At 52.6% G+C, this 14,558-nt stretch overlaps 1 protein-coding gene across 1 annotated transcript in view; it reads left to right on the forward strand.

Annotated features, from left to right (window-relative positions):
- Window positions 1-14,558, forward strand: part of Slc13a3 (solute carrier family 13 member 3) — a 61,636-nt gene that overhangs the window by 612 nt on the left and 46,466 nt on the right. The window lies entirely within an intron of this gene.

The following is a 14,558-nucleotide window of genomic DNA, read 5'->3' on the forward strand; positions in this document are numbered from 1 at the left end:
CTCTCGATGGGAACCCCTCCCCCTCGGGGTGCTCACATCTGAGAGCCTTTGCTGTTTCCAGAGTCCAGTGCTGTCAGAGAGAAGGCTGGCGTGAGTTCCTAGGGACTCCAGCACCTGTGCCTAGCCCATCAGGAGTCCCAGAAGGGCATAAGGCCCATCACACTAAGTGGCTTCTTCCAGAAGGGGCTTGGCCTCACCCCTACAGTACTGAGTGAGCTAGCCAATGCTCACAAAATAAAGGAGAGGTAGTGGTGTCACTTAATATGTGACACCCAAGAGCAGGCAGCCGAGCCCCAGAGAGCTGCCTGCCACAGAAAGCCTCCTGCGTGCCTGACAAGGAGCAGTGACCCCAGGCTGGCCATGCACAGCGAGTCCTTTAGTGCTCAGTTATCTAGCCCATCAGACTCTGTTGACATTGAAGAGAGCAAAGAAATGACCTCAGAAGGAGTAGGTCACCCTTGCCAAGGCCATTGGGGCCCTGAGTGAATCACTGGCCTGGGGGCTCCCAGGCTCCCTTCCTTTGCCAGGTCTCACTTTCCTTGACTTTAAAATGAGATGGTCGTCTCTTTGCCTTTGGGAATCGCTGCTGAGTTTGGTTGGAGCCAGTATGATGGGCTCGGGGGGAAAAGGTAGAAGGTCAAGCCAGGACATTGGTCTTGTGGCCCACGGAAGTCTGGATAGAGACAGTGGATGCGTAGGAACCGTATGCCGTGGTCACTAAACAGGTGGCATTGGACAAACACGGCCTAGAAATCCTTGAGAGTGGCAGGTACCAGACAAGGGGAGAAACTCGGAGGACCAGGGCATCTGCCATTTGGTATGTTATGGAGTAATGAGGGCTACCTCAGTGCAGCCCTGGCTTTCTATCTCAGTGATTCCCTCTAGGCCACATACTCTGTCTGATGTTCTGTGAGTCACTAGTCCAGACGGAGCTGGTTCACTGTGGAAAGGTGGCTCCTACTATATACTGTGATTCAAGGTATGAGCTGGGAGGGAAAGCGCAAGCCAAGCCTAGAAGTCCCAGCCCTCAGGGGATCTTTTTCCATCACCCCAGGGTTGCCAGCAACTCTGAACAGGAGTCAGGAGCTGTTTTCCACCAAAGGCTGTCTCTCATGAGTGGCCGGGATGGCTAGCGGGTGTGGCTGGGATCTCGGGAACATGCTTCCAAGTTCCTACCAGCCTGTCTGCTTGCAGGACGGCTTCCCTCCCTCTGATTCCACAAGGAACAAACAGTTGGTCTGCCCCCTGGCCACTGAGGTCTTCACCACCGGGTGACTCTGAGGCTGCTCTGAGGAAGGGTGGCTGGGGACGTCGCAGGTGGGACAACTACAGAATGGTGCCCAGGTGTGCAGTGAGCAAGCTGCAGTTGGGGCTGGATTGAGTCTTAGGGAGCAGTTGGATCCCCCTACGGAAGCCCCCTGCTTCTGAATTTGCCCATAGGTGTCCTCTGGAAAGGCTTGACCTGGGGTGGGGGGGGCAGTGATCTTTTTAGGGTTGGTAGCTCATCTGCAAGTCCAGAGTTACCCTTTCTTTTGTTTGGCTCGTCTTCTTGCCAGTGGGTGGCCATGAGAAGGCTTTACTTTCCCTGTTTATGGGGATTTGAGATCAGGACTGGATTCTCACCCCCACAGGCCTTCTCTGTGATCCTGACAAGACAATGGTTCCTCTGGGCCGCTCTTTCAACATGGCTGAAATGCTGTCTGGTTATTTTTTGGGGGGGGTCCCATGATACAATATCCATGGACACGTGGGGGCTTTGTGACCTTTTAACTCAATATTGAAGGATGGTAGCGCTCACACTGTCAGATAAGGAAAACTGAGGCTCGGAGACCCTTGGTGATGGATGAACAGGGGCCCTAAGATGATGGAATGGAGGGGCTGTCTCTGGGCTTGAAGGCTGAGTTTCTGAGCCCCTCTTTCCTCCTTGGTAAGCAAGGGCTTCCCATCCCAAAGGCTGTGCATTCTGACAAAGCAAAGGGCAACACAGGGCTTGGGCAGTTGTTGCCATTACAACGACCAGCGCCTTGCCCCTTCCCCCACCCCGAGCTTGGCTATCACACCTCAGCTCATTTCACCCCCACAGTGGTCTTAAGAAGGAAGTACGGTGGCCGTCCTCATCCGATGAGGAGACGGAGACAGAGAAGTCGAGTCATGTTCTTGACAGCACACAGCTCCTGAGCACCACCCCAGTGCCTGTCCATGCAAGGCTGGGTCCCTCGGTTTACCTATGTGGTTCACATCGCCTCCTCCAAGGCCTTGCCCACCACCACCTTCAGGTCTAAAAGGGAAAATGAAAGATCTCTACACCCTACTGTCTTCTCTGCCTCTTTCCCCCGACAACCTTTATCACCAGCCGGCAATCCGTCACATATTAAGCGATGTATCTGTCGGCATGCCATCCACATTCCCTGGAGTGAGGTTAGCTCCAGGAGGGCAGGGTTCTCTGTCCCTACCTCGGTGTCTTCGGCCAGCATAGGGCCTGATGTGTAGTAGACACTCAGCAAGTCCATGTTGCATAAGAGAACAAAGGAATGCTGGTCGACAGCCAAGCTCTAGCGGTGCGCTTCTCACAAATCCTCCCGTGACCCTAGTGAGGAGCTCCCATGGTCCTCTCTGCCCACCCCATGCAGATCAGACCCGAGGGGCCCCGGCTCTGTGAGTTCTGGTGGATGACTGTCGTAGGATGCTTCCCGGGCTGAGACCAAAGTCTTGCTTGTCCCCAGGTCTTTTGCCTTGTTTACCATAGTGTTTGGGTGACAGGGACAGACAAGCTTTTACCTAGGGTCAGCCTGGCAAGCCAGAAGGCATCTGCCCTGTGGATCATTTCTGGCCTGGATGGAGTAGGGGTGGGGAGGAGGGCAGGACACTGCTGGCTGTTCTAGGAGAGGCAGGAAATTGGGCCTCCCTCTACCCCACCCTAAGCTTCAGGGAACCCTGACCCCAGAGGGCAGGAACGGGCAAAAGCCATGCTAGCTGAAAACGTACTCTGAGTCTGGCTGAGAGCCTACTACGTGCGTGGCACATTATACTCAATGGAACCGGTCCTACGAGACCGGGCAAGGCAGCCTCCTGGGCCCAAGGCAGCAGAGCAACTTGGACATTTGCAGAGGCCTCAAGTCACTTCCAGGTCCAGTCCTGCCCTGCACTGTCTGTCACCTGCCCACCACCTCTCCTCGTGGTGCTGGGATTGGTCAGTGAGCTCCTAGCCACAGGGTGACTGTCATGGAGGAATAAGGTCCTCACACTCAAGGTGCCTGGAAACAGGAGCAGGCTGCCATGCAGCAAGTACCCAGGAAGCCCAGGGCCTGCAGGAGGCAGAGGCATGGAGGGATGAAAACTGGGACAGGGCTGCAGGTCAAGACTGACCGCTGGTCAGATCTCAGTAAGCTCTGGGACACAGGGCTGTCCCCAGATGGTGTCTGGCCCTGGGTGATTTGGGGAGGCAAATAGCAGCTTGAGGTGGAGTCCCTCGGAGCAGATGGTTGCAGTGAGCTCGGCAGTGGTGACTTTACTGGGCGAGCGATGGTGTAGGCTTCTCTCTAGGAATCGACGAAACTAGAAGACAGCAATCAGAACTCTCTCCTGCCCTCACTTCTTTGCTCTCTTCCCGTCGCTTACAAGCCTGCTGCTACTTCTTCACACCTGCCCTGCTGTGTCTGCCTCAGGACCTCGGCACCTGCATTGCCACTGGAACGCTCTTGCCCTAATCAACTGCAGCTGGAAGGCTGTGGTTATTGACGTCTTAGGCCCAAGGGCACCGCCTCCGAGGAGTCCTCCTGGATGACCACTTTAAAGATCTTGTCCCTCTCACCCCATAGAACCTCTCTAAGGCTACACCACTTCATTGTCTGCACAGCGCCGTGCACAGTCTGTTGTTTTATTCAGTACCCACACCTCACTCTGGGCTGTGGGTAACGTCAGGGCAAAGCCTTGTTTGCTACAGTTCCCCCTGTATCCCTAAGGTCTAGAACTTAGCTTTAGACATGAGGGACACTTGGCAACAGCAGAGTGGGCAGGCTTGGGTTTAAACACAGGCCCTGGTTTCAGAGTGTGTATGCCTCTTAAAACCCCTGGTCACCTCTGAACTGTGGCACATTTGAGCAGAGAACAGTAGCCTGATTCTTTAGCTGGGAGACTGAGGTCAGGAGACAGAGGGAAGCCATCCTGGTCTTCCCACAGGGACCCCCAGAACATCCTAAGAGTCCTCCTGGCTAGGTGGCCAGCTGCTCATCCCTTATGGGCACCCCTAGCTCTGGGCCTCAGCCGTCGTCCTCTGAGGCCTGACCAGCCTCCCACTTCTGCCAGGTGTGTAAACAGCCCGGCATGGTTCCCGGTGGCTCGGCGGGGAGCTAGATCGAGTGTCCTGACCCAGCCCTACAGGACGGTGCCCTCTACACTGATGAGCTGGGGGTTCTGATACCCCCAGACTCTGAAGACACAGTCCACAGACCAGTGCCAAGCTGCTGCCTCCCATGCAGGTGCACCAGGGTCTTGGGAGGAGACACACGTGGCCGCTCATCCTCTTGGCTGTTTTCTTCCTCAGCCAAGTGGCTCTGTGAGACCCACTTGCTAGGAAAAGGAAACGCCTGGTGCTCCACAGGTGCCTGGTAAAGGCAGAGTGAGGGTCCAGTGTCTGTGGCCTGTGTCTCAGAAACCCACATCAGGTGCGGCAGCAACCCAAAAGATAAAGACGCTGGAGAAGAACCCTCCAGGCCACCATACCCTTGCCACCCAGACCAGTGGGGACCCACAGTTTCCTGAGGAGGCCTTAATTCACAGGGCTGAGAGGGGCCTCTGTGTTCAGTGTGTCAGGCTTCCTCTGCAGGGAAACGCAAACACCCTGGAGGCTGCAGGGAGGGATCTCTTCCCATTCCCCAGAAGTCCTTTAAGAGCCATAGCACAGAGCAGTGGGGGTGGCACATGACTTTAATCCCAGCACTCAAGGCTGAGGTGGAGGAAGATGTGTGAGTTTGAGGCCAGCCTGGTCTACAGAGTGAGTTTCAGGATAGCCAGGCAGAAACCCTGTCTTGAAAAACAAAAAAAACAAACAAACAAAAAAAGAACTACAGCTCAGGATTCACATGCCAGCTCAGAGATGTTCAGGGCAGCTCCAGTGTGTGTGTGTGTGTGTGTGTGTGTGTGTGTGTGTGTGTCTGTCTGTCTGTCTGTCTGTCTAGTGTATGTGTCTGTGTGTGCATGTCTGTGTGAGCATGTCTATTTGTGTACACACACACCTGTTTGTGTGTGTGCACCTGTGTGCATGTGTGTATGTGCTTGTGTGTGGTGTGTGTGCATGTGTGTGCATGTGCGCGCGTGTGCATGTGTGTGTAGCACACAAAGCACCAGGCATCCCCACTGAACTTCCCCAGATAGTTGGTGGCAAGTTAAAACTACTTTGAGGTAGGCCTCACTCCAGTCAGGCTATCGTCAGGAAATCTGACAACCTGTGGGCTGGAGAGCTGCCTCAGTGGTTAAGAGCGCTCACTACAATTGCATAAATAAGTATTAAAAATATTAAAGAAATCTGGCGAAAGGGTTGGAGAGGGTGTGGTGAAAGAGGAACATTTATCTACTGCTGATGGGTGTACAAATTCATAGGCCCATCGTAGAAACATGTTTGGAAGTTCCTCAAAGGCATTTTAAAAAGAATGAATATTAGACAGCTATTCTGCTCCTGGGGAAAACCCAGAAAACCCCATTCCTGCCATTTGCATTTGGCTGATGACCAGGGATATTGAACACTTTTAAAATTAGGGATTGGCTATTCATAGCAGTTTCTTTTTTCTTTTCTTTTTTTTTTTAAAAAATCTGTCTATTCAGTTTCTTTGCCCATTCTCGCTGGTTGGCAATTCTGTTTCCTTACTATTTAATTTCTGCAATTCTTTGTAAATTCTGATGTTAGCCTGTCTGGAGCAAAGCTGGTAAAGATGGCAGCCCATTCCAGGAAACTCCCTGTGTCGTTTCCTTCTCTGAACTGACTGTTATTTCCACAGAGTCCCAGCTGTGGGTGCTTGGGGCTGGCTCCCAGGCTGCAGGTGCTCTGGTCAGAAACTTCTTGCTGACTCTGCTGCCTTGAGAAGGTTTCCCTTGGCTAGTGTCTAGAAGTTTCAGCATTCAGAACTTAAAATCAAGGTCTTTAATCCACCTCAAGTTGATTTTGAGGCAAGGTGAAAGATACGAATCTAATTTCTGTCTCCCGCAGGTGGATGCCTAGTTTTGTCACCCCTGGTCGAACAGGCTATCCTTTTCCCAATGTATGGTTTTACCTTCTTTGTCAAAAAGCAGGCATCGTAGCTTAGTAGGTTTATTTCCGTGTCCCGGTCCCTGTCTGTTCTCATGTAGCACCAGGAAGTCTTTATCACTGTCGCTCTGTAGTAAGGGTGTGGTGAACCTTCCAGCCATGTCCACCCCTTAGGCCTGCTTTGGCTGTTTGTGGTTCTATACGAATTTTGGGTGTGGGTATGTGTGTTTCTAGATCGGTGAGATGTGACCTCAGAGTTTTGTGATGCGTGTTTCCATCTACACATAAGCTTTATTAGCATCGCCATTTCTACAATATGAATTCTGCCAATCCAGGTGCCTGGGTCGTCTTCCCATTCTCTAGCATCTTCTGTGATTCCTTTCTCGGTGACTGGACAGTTTGCACTGTGGAGGTCTCTCTCATCTTTGCTCACAGGCGCTAACCTTTGGAGGGGATGTGTTTTTGGAAGGGATATTTTCCCAGTTTCTTCCTTTGTGTTGTAGTAAATATTTAAACACAGTCAGGGCTTTCTACCCCACCTTCAATCATTCAGTTCCCAGATAAAGGACACGAAAACGTTTATATTTATTTATAGTAGGCCTATAAAGTACTACAGCTGGGCAGATGTCTACCCTCTAAGCTATTAGAATCTACTTCTCTATCAATACCCTCGAGTTATAACTATGGGACATAACCATGTCCCTTCTGGGCCACTCTTAACTCCAATTAGCCAGCCCTCATGGCCATGTTGTCATGACTCACCTACACTATGGCCTCTTTCCTCTCTCTTCACCCTCTCTCTCCTCTCTTGTAGTCTCCTGCCTCAGCCCTCAAGCTCCCGAACTGAAGCCCTACCTATCTCTCTTCTGCTCAACACAGGCTTTAGGTGTCTTTGCTGACCAGTCGGGGATAACTTGAAGGGCAAAGTTTCATAGCATCACTTGGTGTATGTGAGGATCTCCTCATTCCTGAGACAATGAGGGCCAGCATTTAGTGTTACAATACAGACCCAACTACAAGAGTTTTAAATTAAGGAACAAGGCTTGCACGGCAAAGGCTGATAAACGTGAGAATTCACTCCTAGGCCTAGACCTTCGGGTACAGAAGTCAGCATTACAATAGATGCAACGGGCCAAGCTACCTCCTCAATGGGGGGACCTACTTGGAATGGGATGTCTTCCCTAGTTTCTTCCTCCAACAGCACAGGAGAGGATAATATGTAGGGAATGTGGCTCTGCCTGGGGTACATGTGACACAGGGAACATTTCCCCCTCAGCCTACCTCAGCTGTCCCTTGTCACCTCAGTGCCACACAACTGCTGCAAGGTCACCTATGCCAGTCGCAGGTCTGTGGATTCCTCTATTAAAGCTCCAAGCCACAGCCTCGGTTTACAGCAGCTCAGTGTCACTCATGAAGAGCTGGGGGGGGGGTCACTGTCTCCCTGGAGAAGTGTGGGTGGGAAGAACGAGACCACTATCTTTTGGGGACACATCACACACCAAGACCCCAAGCTACTCTTTAGCCGTGCACTGGCTCCCTCACTCGCCACGGCAGCTCTGTTCAGAAATGGGTAAACTGAGACACGGGGGCAAGTTCAGCGCCTCCTCTGTCCACAGGTACAGTCAACATAAGATAGAGCTGTGGCTGAAGCTGATGGTCTATACCCACGGGCTTCAGGCCTCCGAGGTGGGTCCGGCCGCCCTATGTGCAATGCTGGGTAAAGCCCTCTGCAGTTGGTGCCTTTGACTCCTCACGCTGGGAGGGTCTGGTAGAGGAAATGAGAGGGCGACCCTCAGCAGAAAGGGTTCTATGGGCACTTCCTCCCTGGGTGGCTCTGTTTGGAGGGTCAGCAGAGCTCAATGCAGGTTCCCTCTTGCTGGAAGGAGGGACGGAGTCAGGAAAGACTCTGTCAAAAGCACACTCAACGTTCACGCTATACAACACACGGTGGGGCTCTACTATTCTCCCCAGACATCACCCCTCCGTGGTTCAGGCCCAGAAGTCACCAACAGAGTGGGTAGTGGCTCAGGAGGCCACTACGGTCTCTCTTGAGTGCCTGGCTCAGTGCCTGAGAGATTTTCTTGGTTGCTTCTGGTTCCACAAAGGGGAAGAAGGAGTTAAAGGGAGCGGAGAAAGCTCCCATCCTTTTACCCCTAGCTCCCCAGACCAACAACTAACAGCTTTCAGGAGAGGGAGAGGGAGAAGGAGGAGGGAGTGGGGAGAGAGGGAGGAGAGAGAGAGAGGAGAGAGAGAGAGAGAGAGAGAGAGAGAGAGAGAGAGAGAGAGAGAGAGAGAGAGAGCGAGCGAGCAGGGCATAGCTGGGTGGTAGAAGGTGGGACAGGCTTTCCTTTGTTTTCCCCTCCACTTCAAGGGAGGCACCATCTAGCTCCCAGGAACCCAGAAGGCAGAGAGCCCGAGCCTGGAGATGATCAGGGCAAGGAGTGCTGGGATGGCTCTACTTCGCAGCCCTTCCCTTCCCATGATCCTCTGGGCCATGAGTCACCCAAGGCCTGCTACTCCCACTAGGCCGTTTTCCTAATGACAAAACTAGACTTCCTAGGAGATCAAAGAACTAACATGTGTGGCAGGGCTGCTCCCCCAGGGCTCCGGGCAGGCACTGGGGCCACCCTGCACTCATCAGCGAACATGGCCATCTAAGGTACAGAGATGTTCCACATTATACAGCTGGCTTAAAACTCGGCACTTAAACCCAACTGCCAAGCCTAAGCTCCCTTCTCCACCTCTGACTGCCTACCCATGTCAGTTCTGGTCTTCATAATACCTTGCTTCTGGAGAACCCCAGAGACTTCCAGAGTCCTAGCTTGGAGTGTCAATCATTCCCCGGGGTGGGGCAGGAGTCTTCTGTGTCCCTACCCTGTCCAGCACAAATCCACCTTTCACAGCATCTTCCAGTGCAGCCATCTAGAGCTAGATTGAAACTGTACCTCCAGGTAATGGATAAGAAACACTACTCCGAGCCTCAGTCTGCTCATCAACATAATGGGCCCATCTTTCCAGGATTCACACAGTCGAACTGAGGACAGATTCCAGAGCCCCTGGCTGTGGTTGAATCCAGCCCAGCTACTTGACTGTGCTGTCCTGGCTGTGATAATCACCCTGTATGCTGCCTCTGGCCTAGCCCTCCATGCCTCAGTCTCCCCTTTAGCATGAGGGAACGTGTAGACAACTCTGCTGACCCTGCAAGCTAGCCATCCGGAAAGGAAATAAAGGGGCACGTTGAACCTTTTCTGCTGAAGGTGTACTGTGGACTGAGCAGGACCCTGCCTCCCATGAACTGGTGCATCCTGTAGAATCATTTCCGGCCCTGTAGAATCACTTCCGGGGTAGAGATGGGCTCCAGCAGCACGTGGCATGGTGGTTCGTGGCAATCCTGTTCTTCTGTTTTCTGGCTGTTTGAACTTGGGAAAGTGCCTCAGTTTCCCTATGCTGTAGTTTCCTCCTACATGAAATGAAAAGACTGCTGGGAAGGAGCTCGCAGGGATGAGGGGAAGCTTGGTTTGTGTTAAGAATCCGAAAGAGCAAGGCGCATTAGAGGTGTCTGGGCTGCCCTCTGCGGTACTGAGGACTAGTCTGGATATTTGAGTCCCACTAAGCCAGTGCCTGGCGTCCTGGAGGGGGCTTTAATGGAACCTGGGACTCATCCTCCCTGAACCCTCTGGCCTTTCCTCTTCTCTTTGCTAAGGCCCTGGGTTCTTGAGGCCCCCCTTTTATTTCCCTCTAAGCTGGAATAAGGCTCATCTGCCCTAGTGGGGTGTCTAGAAGGTCAAAGAGGTGTCTTGCTGAGAAAAACCTCAGTGGCTACCCCTTTTCCTTATCTTTGGCTCAAAGCCCAGGACCCTAGAAGGGGAGGGGGGTTTATGAGTAGGAGAGGTTGTCTGAGATAGGGTCCCATGTCTCCCAGGCTGGTCTCGAACTTCCTATGTAGCCGAGGATGAGTTTGATCATCTAGCCTTTCTGCCTCCGACCCACTGGAACCCCAGTAACAGAATAGGACAGTCTAGATGGGATTTGAACCTCATCCAACCAATACCTTAGGCAGGGTTCCACCCAGGCCAGAGAAGGTCTCCTGACAGGTTCAGGCTGCCAAATGTAGATGCCTCTTCTGGTCCCATGTTTAGAGTGGACGGAATTGCAGGACAGTTGGGGAGACTAAGGCACAACCAGGGGAGGAACTGCCCAAGGTCATATAGTGAGTCAGCTTCTTTTCCCAGAGGGACACAGCAGTGTGCTCTAGGCTTGGGTCAGGCTGCTGGGGGCTCCTGATCTGGGGCCATTCCTGAGTGGAGCCTGCCTGCCTGCCGGCTTGTGAATGATTAGTGAAGCCTGGGCAGCCAGAGAGTGTGAGATGCCCCCGGAGCACTTTTAATGAATGGCTCTGGGAGCTTTAACTTGTCAGGACATCTGTTAATGAGTCTAGGGGTCAGCGTTGTGTTGGGTGGGGGCAGGGGCGCCATCCGAAAAATCAGCTCTGCAGCCCCCCTCCAGGCTCCCCTGTTGCGATCCCAGCGAGGCCTAGCTGCTTTCTGGGGTCCTCTAAGTCAGAGATTGAGAACCCGCGTCAGACTACCCAATTGCTGGTGCTCTGACAGCAGCTTCCTGCATACTCTCATTCATAGACAGACATGGGGAGGCTCAGAAGGGACAAACACTTACCCCAAAGCTCTTGAAGGCTGTCTGAGTCTGTGCCTAGGGCTGAGTGAAGCCTCCTGGCCTTGTCTCTGGGCCTCTGAGGCCTTCACAGGCCCCTTATTTACATACGGAAGCCTCTGTCTAGCATGCTTCTTGGCTTTGTGGACCACGTTTCCATTATGTTCTTGTTTGTGTTCCTAGGCTAGGACCTGTCCCCAGGCCAGTGACAGGGCCAAACTCCCTTCCCCTCAGTGCCTGTGTCTGAATGGCTGTCGCCATCACGCCTCAGAAAAGACCCCATGTCCCTTGGGGATCTCTGAAGGAAAAGCCTGAGGCCTTCTTTTGTTTGGCTTTGTTTCAGACAGGAGTCTCATTCCATAGCCTAGGCTGGCCTCAAACTTGGCACCCTACTGCTTCAGCCCCAGAGTGTTGGAACTGTAGGTGTGGTCCACCGGGTTGGGAAAATGCAGTGCAAAAGGCAAGAAATGCAAACCCAGAGCCAGGGTTTCTGTAGGAAGTGGCGCCACATCTGTAATGTGCAAAGGTCGCGGACTCTGGGCTATGCTCGGCTTACAACGGTGGAGCCAGGAGGTCGAAATTCTTTAGGAAAGAGTTAAGTAACAGAGGCAAGATTTGAACCCAGGCACCATGGCGCTGGACACCACCCTATCAGCTCAGGTTCCTGTGTCTCACTCTCTGTCTCAGTTCCACACCTACAGCTGTCTCCATGGTCCTGCACTTGCTCCATGGGGGAGTACCTGTCTTCCCGGCAGACTCCTCTGTGTGGAAGTAAGATGTCCTTGTTCCTACCCATCTGTTTGCAAACAGGCTCAGGTTTGGCCAAGGTTCCACCCCACAGTCAGAGCACCTCAGCCTGACACTTCAAACCCTGCTTGGCTCCTTCCCTGCTGGAGCCCCAAGTTCAGGGCCTCCCAGTGGCTGTGCCTTCCCAGGACCTAAGGAAGCCCCAAAGAAGCAGGTGCCACCATGGGCAGCTGGTCCCCAAGGCTTGCCCGGCTTTCTACCACCACCCTGGTCACTGCCCACACACACCCTGACAGAGGTCCCTGCTGTGGCCTAGGGGGAAGCTGGTGAGGGGAAAGGAGATCTTAGTGGGGTTCAGTGTCCCGTAATCTCCCGCCCTTGGCCATTTCCTTCTCTTCCTTCACGGGCAGAGGGGCCAGCCTGGAGCAAGGGGGAAAAGTCACCTGGGGCTGCCTGGAAATCATTCCCCAGCTCAAAAATTAACCTCCTGACACGGCATTTTCTCCCCTCCCCCTGCATGCTTCGTCTGAAGACTTTAATCTCTGTGGCTGGCGAGGTGCGGCCTAAGCTCAGAAGCCGGGTTTTCTTCGGTTAAGGGGTTACAATGCTTCCTGTGGGAAGGCCAGGTCCTGTGGAGTATGTAAGAGTAGCCCTGGCATGACTTTGGCCGAATCAAGGATGATAACCAATTGACGACTCTGCCCTTCTTCCTAATCAGGCTAGGATAAGGGTTAGCCCAGGATACCCTGATGAGCAGATTGAGGAAGGGGCTGCCAGACAGAGGCAGGAGCAACATTTGTGCTCTAGTACACAGAGTTGTATGCCCAGGATCCCAGTGAAGTAGAAGCAGGGGGATTAGGAATCCAAGGCCACTAACGGCTCCAGAGGAAGTTTGGGGCCAGCCTGGGCTACACAAGACTCTTGGCTTAGAAAGTCAACCAATCCACCAGGTGAGCTGTCATTGGGATTCTTTCTGCCTGTGCATCTTCTCACCAGCTGGAGTGGATTGCTGGTTTGCTGTCCATAATCTGTCCTCCCTCCAGGCAAAGTGATTTTATGTGGAATTTCACGGTATTAAAAGATTCACTCATCAAAAGGAAACGGTGGGCCAGGAAACCTGCCTCTTTGGGATATTAGTTTCATTTGTTTGCTTTTTGAGAAAGGGTCGCTCACACTTCCAACTCTGACAGTGATGTCACCAGAGGGTTGGATTCGAAAGGGTTCCAGGACTGTGTGCTAAAACGGCCTGCTGTCTTAAAACCCCCAACTTACAGATGCCAAAGCTGAGGCCTGGAGAGGCTGGGAAATTTTCAGGACCATGGAGAGCACACAAGGCCCTCTGTGCTTCTGTGTCCTGGCCACGCGTGAAATAGTGGGCCAAGGTAGGGAATCCACAGGGGTCTCCACTGCATCTCACAGCAAAGCCATTCCACTCCTGCCTCGGGGGGGGGCCCTTGGTTCCCGATCTCAGGCCAGCCACGTGGCCACACCACCATCTGCCAGCCACATCTGCAAAATGCCAGCTTCCTTCACCCCTCGAGGCAGGTTGTGGCCGCGGCTGTAGCGAGGTCCCTTTGCATTGCAGCTCGGAGGTCCCTGAGAAAGCACCGGATCTTCTTCACTTCCTTTCTGGCCCAGGGGGTAACTCCTTTGGCTTCCTGCTTTGGTTCTGCCCAGAGGCTCTTCCTCCTGAGTTTTCTGGAGGACCAGATGACTTGGGGAGGAAAAAAGACAAAACAAAATGAAAACCCAAAAAAGCCACTGACACGGAGGACCCTGAGATTGAGGCCTGGGGGAAATGGCAGCCTGAGAAGCCAGGTGCCACATTGAGAATGGCTTCCCAGCCAGGGCCAGGGAGAGGTTGATACAGATGGGACCCGGGAAGTAGTCGAAGTGGGAAGTGTTCATGAGCATAGGAAGAAAAGAGGAGTCTCTACTGCGTGCCATCCAAACACCAGAACCCCATGTCACAAGCTTACTTAAAGAAGTGAAATTTAGGTTGGGGATTTAGCTCAGTGGTAGAGCGCTTGCCTAGCAAGCACAAGGCCCTGGGTTCGGTCCCCAGCTCCGAAAAAAAAGAATAAAAAAAAAAGAAAGAAAGAAAGCAAGAAGTGGAATTTAGAATTCTTGTTTCTCCATGGCACTATGTTTCAGGTGCTCACTGCTCACTAGGGGAAGGCACTGAAGGAGTCCATTGCTAAGGAAAGTTACTGTGGGTGGAATTGCTGTCCAGGGTCTGGAGGCCAGAGGCAGGGTGTGGTGGAATTCCCCAGAACACACTGAGCCTCAGTTTGTTCCTCTGAAAACTGGGAATCATGATTCCTAGATGTCTGCCTTCCGTAGGAGCCTTTGGGGATAAGGGCCTGGGAATGCACATTGAAATGTGTCATTCATAGGGAATTATCTCAGGGTCATCCCTAAGATCACAGAAAAACCGTCCTTCGTGCTCTGTTCTTGTAAATCTCCACAGCTAACACGGGCATTTGTGTGCATGCGTGGGCAAATGTGTGTGTGCATACACATGTGTGCACATGTGCGTGTGCATGCGTGTACATGCGTGTGCATGTGCATGTGCATGTGTGATGTACTTGTTAGTGGGGGAGGTGTATACTTGTGAATTTATTTGAGATGGGTTCTAGATATGTAGTCCAAGCTGGACTTGAACTCACAGTGATCCTCCTGCCTCTGGGATTACAGGTGTATACCATTCGTCACGTGACACTCTGCTTTTGTTGAATGTTCTTGCCTTTGGTCTGTTTTGAATACTTCCCTCGCTCCCTCTCTCTAGAAGGCTTTATGTGGGCATCTACTACTGAGCCCCAGACTCCACCACCCTCTACCCAATGTCTGTTTTTAGACCCATTTGTTAATTCACGTTTTATCATTTTATTTATTTATTTTT

Source organism: Rattus rattus, chromosome 5 (assembly GCF_011064425.1).
Source record: "Rattus rattus isolate New Zealand chromosome 5, Rrattus_CSIRO_v1, whole genome shotgun sequence".
Classification (NCBI taxonomy): domain Eukaryota; kingdom Metazoa; phylum Chordata; class Mammalia; order Rodentia; family Muridae; genus Rattus; species Rattus rattus.